Below are 7,427 nucleotides of genomic sequence, written 5' to 3'. Positions count from 1 at the left end.
CTGCAAGGAGAAAACATCCAGTGCATTGTTATCCCATACAAATGGGTAAGAGCCTATTTAGAGACTCACTCATCTTTCTGGTTTTAGACCTAAATCCTTCTGGAAAACAGTATGTGTCTTAGGAATCCTGGACGCAAAATGATCATGCTTCTGCTCAGTGCTGTTTAACTGCTGAATTAATCAAGTACAATTGCTTAAGGCCCTGGAGGGAAGGATGTAATAAATCTTGGGAGTATTTGTTCTGGTTTATGGCTGGGAGAAGCTGCATAACATTAAATCAGATGTTATAAACATTTGCAGTGGCACGTTTTCCTTACTCTGGGCATTGTGGCATGAGTCTTGAGAAACTAACGAGGATATGTCCTGAGGGCTGGATGCATTTCTTATTATTATTGACAATTGGCATTGCTTTGTAAGGGGTGGCGTTGGGCCGGGTTGCTGAGCTGTACGCCCTGCGATGTCGGGTAGAGGGCAGTCGGATACAGCAGACGGTGCTGGGATCTCTGCTCCGGGCTGAGCCTCCTGCCTGCTTCCTGGCTCCCCCATTCCCAAATAAACTTTCGCTTCATTGGAGAGACAGAGATTGATTCATTGTACCTAGGCTCTGATGCCCCTCTGAAGTTGGACAAATAGCTGATGGTATGTGGAGCTTCTCCTTTTCCCTGGGAGCAGGAACCACAGAGACATGTAACAACCAGATGAGAAAGAGTTGTCCTACCTTAATTATGAGTTTCAAATGGAGCTGCCTGGAGTTTTTTTCCTCACCGCAGTGGGGAACTGTCCCAGCATACTGTGCCGAGCAGAATGTGTGCTGTTCTCATGCACACAGCACATCCTGCCCTCTGGGACCTCGGTTGCTGGAAGCGGAGTGAGGAGGCAGATCCTCTTTCCCCAGGAAAGATGTGTGCCTGCTGCTCCAGCAAAGGGACCTTTGTCCCTGCTTCAGGGAACGGTGTCCTGAGGAGTTCTTGTCTCCTTATTTAACAGCACCTAAACAGGCTGTTTTGCACTATGCTTGCTCACTGCATGCTGTGCTCAAGCACTTCAAGGCTGCTTAGGACCCTAAACGGTGTCAACCTGGATAAGGGGCCAAGGCTGGACCCCTCTTGTTCCATGGAGGAAAGGGTGAGCTGAAGTGTCTGCTCCAGTCAGGGATGGGTGAAGAGCTGCTGCTTCTGCCCCCTGTGCCCCAGCCTCTCTCCGCAGCAGCCACTTGCTGACTTGATGGGTGAAGCAGGCAGAAGGGCTGTGATTATATCATTGCCCCTGGTAGACCACTGCCTTAGACCTGGTGCCATCAGCTGGTGGTGGTTGGTGCTCTGAGGTCAATGCCAGAACCATGAAGGCCTGGGCTGTTCTTCAGGGAATACCAAGGCCCTGTGGTACAAGGTCTTCTCCTTGCTGAGATGTTTGAGAGCCTCTGGATGATGAAAGGTTGTAGCTGCTTGAATTGCTGTAAAGGGTCACTTGTGAAATGGATGTAGAAACTGTGTTTCAGAATTTGAGCTTTTATTGTTCCACTTGTTTAAAGGAAGGCAGAAGATGAAAAGCAACCAGGTTTTTGTGGTGGGGAAGAACCTGGTGATCCCAGTATAAATCAGTGTGTTGTCATAATTCTGAGCCTGCAGACAGCCTGAAACAAGAAGTGAGATGCCCTGTTTACCTCGGGGATATTTAAAAAACATCAGTGCTGTCCCTTGGCTTACTGCTGAAAGCTGTAGCCATTACTTCAAGCATTTTGGTATATTTCATGGCCATGTTTGTTGGCTACAAGGTGGATGGTGGGCTGGGCAACCAGGAACAAGCATCTGCTGTCAAGGCTCACTAATCCCCTTGGACTGCAAGCAGGGGACCCGTGGGATCGCCTCGCCAGCACCAGTCTGGTCCCAGTGCTTCTGCACGTGCTGGGCTATCTCACCCAGCTTCTGTGGGCTCCCAAGACCTTCCCAGGAGATGCTGCACACTCACTGGGAAGCATATCAACAGATAAAGCATCCATGCTTTAAAAACACAGCTGAAAACATAAACGATGCAGGGCAGAGCTGCATCTGGAGGCTCTTCTGCCTCACATCTTGCAGTGGCTGCAGTGTAAAGCACATCCCCAGAGCTGCCCGGTGCAGGAGCAGCCTGCCACAGAGCCTTGAAAACACCCTGTCCAGCCGGCTGTTTCCCAGCTGGAGTTGGAAATCTCATTAGGAAAGTGCTCCCTGCTGAGAGGCTTTTACTCATCAGAGTGATATTTGTGTCATGTTTCCTATTGGGTTGGTGAGAGCATGGTTCACGAGCATCTGGATGTGCTTGGGCAGCGGAGGGACCATCCCCTCTCTGGCAGCAGTGGCCAGGCAGGAGCTGCAATGCCAAAATGCCTCAGGGTTTGTCTATTGCAGCCTCAAAACCAAAGACATTCCCATCTCTGGTGCCAGCAGTGCTGGGGATGCTGCTGGTGCCCATAGGCACAGCCTCAGCTGGTGCCTCCATCTCTCTGCTCCATGGTGCCTGCCCTGGGCCACGCGTGTGCTCCTCATGCATGGTGCCTGGGTCATGAGAGCTCACCACTGCGCTGGTTTTGTTTGCAACAGCTGTGAAGAGCACAAGGCCACACCACAAAGTATAATCATTTTTTTATTAGAACAATTTCCTGGGAAGCTTTTTTTTTTTTCCCCTTTTTTTCCCCTCTTTCTCCGTCTGTAACTTTGCTTTAGGTTTTAAGAGGGGAAGGAAAATAATAGTCTAGAGAAAATAGATGGGTGGGACCATGTTGTATAACACTAGAACAACGGGGCATTCAATGAAATTAGAAGGTGGCAAATTTAAAACAGATCAGAGGAAGTGTTTATGTATGTGTGTCCAGGCTGACGAGCTCCCTGCCACAGGAGATATGATGCCAGCAATGCAGTGGGTTTTGGAAAGGGCTGATGTTTAGATGGACAGAGTGAATGCTGAGACTTATTGAAGTTGAGAGAGGGTGCATTGTGTTAATTGGGTTGAAATACTATGTTTTTGGGCAAAAGGTGAGCTCTGAGTATCACAGGCTAGGATCTGAAGTGGGACAGGTTACCTCAGCACCTGATTGGGGCTCCAGAAGCAGATCTGAACATCCCTGAGACAAAGCAGTGATGCAGAAGGGAGCCTGCAGCAGCACTGAAGTATGAGCACAGGTCCCCTGAGTGCTAGCCATGAGGCCACCATCCCTCTCTCAGTCAAGTTCTGGCTTTCAGAGGTGCTCTTCATGTGGACAAGGTGAGCAGGGCTTGGCCACAAACACTCAGGGCTTGCCTTTGGTGAGAAATCGTAATCGCGTGTCAAGAAACTTGGAGTTTATTCCTCTGCTTCAGTGTTGCTATAAAAATAAGTCTCTTTGGAGACATTCATAAAAGTTAATGGAAGTCTTGAATAGTTTTTTTTCCCTCCTACTGACCTTCTTCTTCCAGGTATTTTTATGTTAGCAGGCAGTGGCTGCTGCTGAAGGAGAATGCTTTCTAGTGCTTTGAAATGATGAAGATCCTCTCGCTGGCTGCTCACTTCAGGCCCAAGCAAAGCTGAAATGGCTTGTCCTGATGGTCACTATCCTGGGCCAGGAAATATGGGAATGTGTTTGTATCAGGGAACAGCAGCATTCTCCCCTTATGATTGTCTGATTTATTATATGTCTGTTAAAACAATAGTTCTGGACTCATTTTTAGATTTGCTTCGAGAAAAGGGAGAAAATGAAGATGAATGGAATGGGACTGGTGCTCTGGGCTTGACAGGCATAGCACAGAAACCAGTCCCCACAGACTTGATGCTAAAAGTCACACTGAATGTCTGGATCCAGGGCTCCTGGCAGATCATTTTCCATCTGCTTGGGAAAGTCACCGCCGCATTCTCCCAACAGCTGACGTGGGGATGCAGCCAAAGCTTCCTTCTGGCAGGCTGAGCCAGCAAGGGCTGTGGGTGCCCATGACCATGGAAACAAACGCTATCAAACCCCCCCAAAAACACCCACAAGTGCAGAAAAATAGAAGAAACTGTTTTCATGCATGCCGAGGTACATCACTGCTGTGGTGGCAGCGAGGCAAGGGGCTGAGTGAGCTCAGCCCCGCTCAGGACGTCTCCACAGAGCATCTGGTGTCCAAACGCGCTGCTGCAGCACCAGGAGGGCATCCAGGCTGGAAAGATGATATTCACTGCAAGGATATGCAGCAGCAGTAATGGAATAAGGATTTTCTGTGCCTTAGTGCTGATGTGCTTCACCTATCACAGTCTCAAATCCAAACGAAGAAAATCCTGGCTCTGGTGAAGCAGCGAACAGAAGCTGCCTCTTCCTTCTGCTCTGGAGAAGGCAAAAGGAAGTTATCTATTAGCTGATCCAAGCTAAGGCTTAAAGTACAAAGAATCTTTGCATCACCCCCATTTTTCCTCTTGCAGAAAGCCCATCCTTTCTTCTCTAGCAGATAATTTGTGCATGTCGCATGTGTTCTTTGGAAATGACTCATGCTGTGCTCGATCTTGATTCTCTTTCTCTGCAGCCTGCCAGGTTTTGTGCTCATTTCTAAGTGCCCTGTACTTAAACAGCTTGTCCTGGCTGCTATGCTATTGTTCTGCACACATGTGCTATTGCCGCTATTGCTGCCGGACTGTTTGTCTTTTGATTCCATGTGGCTTGAAGATTAAGCCTCAATGAGCTGCACTGTTAAGTTCACATGAGTTTTCCTCATCTCTCTGCCTGGCAGGTGACTTTGGCATCGTTGTGCCTTGTGGGGCTACGTATGCACTTAGGAAGTTCACAGGGTTCTAAGCTCTCCTTTCCTGGCAAATGACCTGTAAACATGCTCTCAAAGCCAAGCAGTTGATTTCTCTGTTGTCCCCATGGCCACACGCTGAGGATCAGCTGTGTGCCACGTTTTTCCCCCCCTTCAGAATAATGGGAGATTTCAAGGAGGTGAATTGTCATCCATTGTTGGATACCAGTTCTGTTGGGTTTCCTTCTCCGCCGAAAACAGCCGACAGGAAAGTAATTACAGGAGCAGATGTGACTTGTGACGTAAATGTTACTTCTGGCCTTTTTTTTCCTTTAAGTAATCCAACAGGGTGATTCCAAAGCAGCAGTGAGACACATGGGCCTATGGTGGTCATTTCCAGCTTTTCCTTGATTCAGCCACATCCGGGGACTATTTGAAATACCTTAAAAGACATGTTTTGAAATGAAATTAACAAGTAAGTCATGTTTTCAGAGCAGCTTCAATATATGCATCCTGCATGAATCCCACTGCTCTATCCAATGGCTTACTAATGTCTGTCCTCAGCAAGATATTGAAGTGTTGCTTGTAATTCCTGTGGAGTAATAAATCAGTAAGTATTTTCACGTTTCTCTTAAAGACAAGTTACTTCCACAGTCCTGAAATAAAGCTGGATTAAACTATTTATCTTTGAAATCACCTCGTTTTCAGGATGTCAAGTAATTTCTGCTGAATCAGATGCAGCTGCAACAGACTTTAATTCCTAATGAACTCACCTGGCAACATCCACCCAAAGCTCACATGGAAAATGGATGCATGGGCTCTTACTGAGTGGGGGATCATCAGCCAGCAGCAGGGCCAGGAGTAACAGGTACACATCTCATATGGGGTCTGGCATCAGTGCACATCCCAGGAGCAGAGAGAGCACGCTTGTGGCTTGCCTTGCCATTGCCCAGGACCCCGGGGTCCCTCTCCCTGCCTGCAGTCAGTAGGAGTAGTAGCAGACATTGTGCCCTCCCAGTGGCACAATTAAGACTGTGAACCTTCATTTATTTCATGCCCTTTGCAGTCAAAGGTTTTGCTTTCGTGTTGTGGAGGGGTGGCTGAGGAAAGGATGCTGGCAGGAGTGGCCACCAGAGCACTGCAGCTCCGAGTGACACCTATATATGAGGGATGACTTCATCTCATACTAAGTTATTCACATGCTCTTATTTCTGGCCAGAAAAAACGTTCTAAAACGTGCCCTGCCTCATTACCAGTTCCCACCCAGGGACCTCCTTTCGACGTCGCTAAGCTTCCCAGCACCTCACCACAGGGACCAGTGGGGACACAATAGCTCTGGTGTGTTTATTTCATTTCACTTTTCCTCTCTGCTTGGCCAGCAGCCAGCAGAGATGTTCTTTGCAAAGATAATAGTTTCAACTTAATCATCCACCTCTTATGTGTCTAAAAGGAGTTAAGGAGACTGGAAGTTTCCAAGAAAAATAAATGAATAGAACTTGTTTGAGGGGGCCTCTTTAAGGCTGTTTTATTGATTAAAAGAAAGGGAGAAGCAGCAAGCTGTTCCTGCACGTCACCTATGGCCTATTTATTTCTTTAGATGCCTGTTTAAATGTGGATGGAGAGTCATGAACAGAAGGATTATGAAGTGTTTCTCTTTGCGAAGGGATTTGCGGTGTATTTGGAGAGACAGCTCCAATGTGGAATTCTTGTCGTGTTCATTTTGAGGGTTGTAGAGCTGGATCTGGACTTGGGGGACTCTTTCCTAGGCCTGCTTGTGGATGACGAGCAAAAACTCACCCTTTTATTTGGTTTTGTTTGTTTTTAAGGGGACTGTAATCCTGTCTGGTTCCTTTTGGGGTTGTTCGTCTTTGTCACACCCTAAAGGTCTGATGTGTCAACTGGAGGACCCTGTCCCTTAATGATGGATCCCATTGTGTTGTCTCTAGTTAAGCAGCCGCTGCCACCAATTTCTTTTGGAATTAAGGCCTTTGTTTAAGCCGTAAAAAACCCAAACATCTTCCTTACACCTGGCCTGGCTGAGGGACAGTGATCAAAACCCCATATCTTATTCACTCACATCTCCTGTCCATAGAGCTGTTGAGAAAATACATGTCCTTGAGAACTGTTGATAAAAACGTTTCTCTTTCAATAGCATTTCACATGGACACTTCCCAGTTTCACTGAAAACCTAAAAACTGGGATGTTTTTGGTAAAAAGGCAAGAGAAATCCCTGCTCACTTATAGTTGGGGGTGCATTAAGACAGCAGCAATAAGCTTGAATCTGAGGAATGAGATCCTAAATCATACAACTTCAGGGGAATCCGAACTTTCATTTAACCACCAAACCAAAAGCAACATTATGGTTGAGCCTAAATCATCGGAGCATGCCCTGGGAAGAAACAAATGCTGGTAGGAAAGGCTGGAAGGGCCCAATGGGTTGTCCTGGGCTCAGAGCATGGAGTGGACAGTGGGAGCTTCTTTTCTTCCTGCTCAGGTTTCCTGGGTCTCTGGAGCAAGGTGGTGATTGGCTTCTCCAGAGCATCTCCAAGAGGAAAGATTGCTCCTACTGCTCCTGACACTTCAGCCAGAGGTGGAAGAGGCAGAGCATGCCACTGCAAAGCCATGCCAAGGGAACAGCATGCAATCCACAGTGGGAATCTACTGTATCACAGCCAAACCAATAACATGGACAGATCCTTTCTCCAC

The 7,427-nt window shown here is 47.5% G+C and overlaps 1 long non-coding RNA gene across 1 annotated transcript; it reads left to right on the top strand.

Annotated features, from left to right (window-relative positions):
- Window positions 1-4,266: 4,266 nt before the first annotated feature.
- Window positions 4,267-7,427, top strand: LOC115613758. The gene is made up of 2 exons (XR_003993504.1): window positions 4,267-5,589; window positions 7,216-7,427. It is a non-coding gene; the product is annotated as an uncharacterized LOC115613758 (long non-coding RNA).

Source organism: Strigops habroptila, chromosome 10 (genome assembly GCF_004027225.2).
Source record: "Strigops habroptila isolate Jane chromosome 10, bStrHab1.2.pri, whole genome shotgun sequence".
Classification (NCBI taxonomy): domain Eukaryota; kingdom Metazoa; phylum Chordata; class Aves; order Psittaciformes; family Psittacidae; genus Strigops; species Strigops habroptila.
The sequence above is the reverse complement of the archived record's forward strand: the minus strand, read 5'-3'. Positions and strand labels throughout refer to the sequence as shown.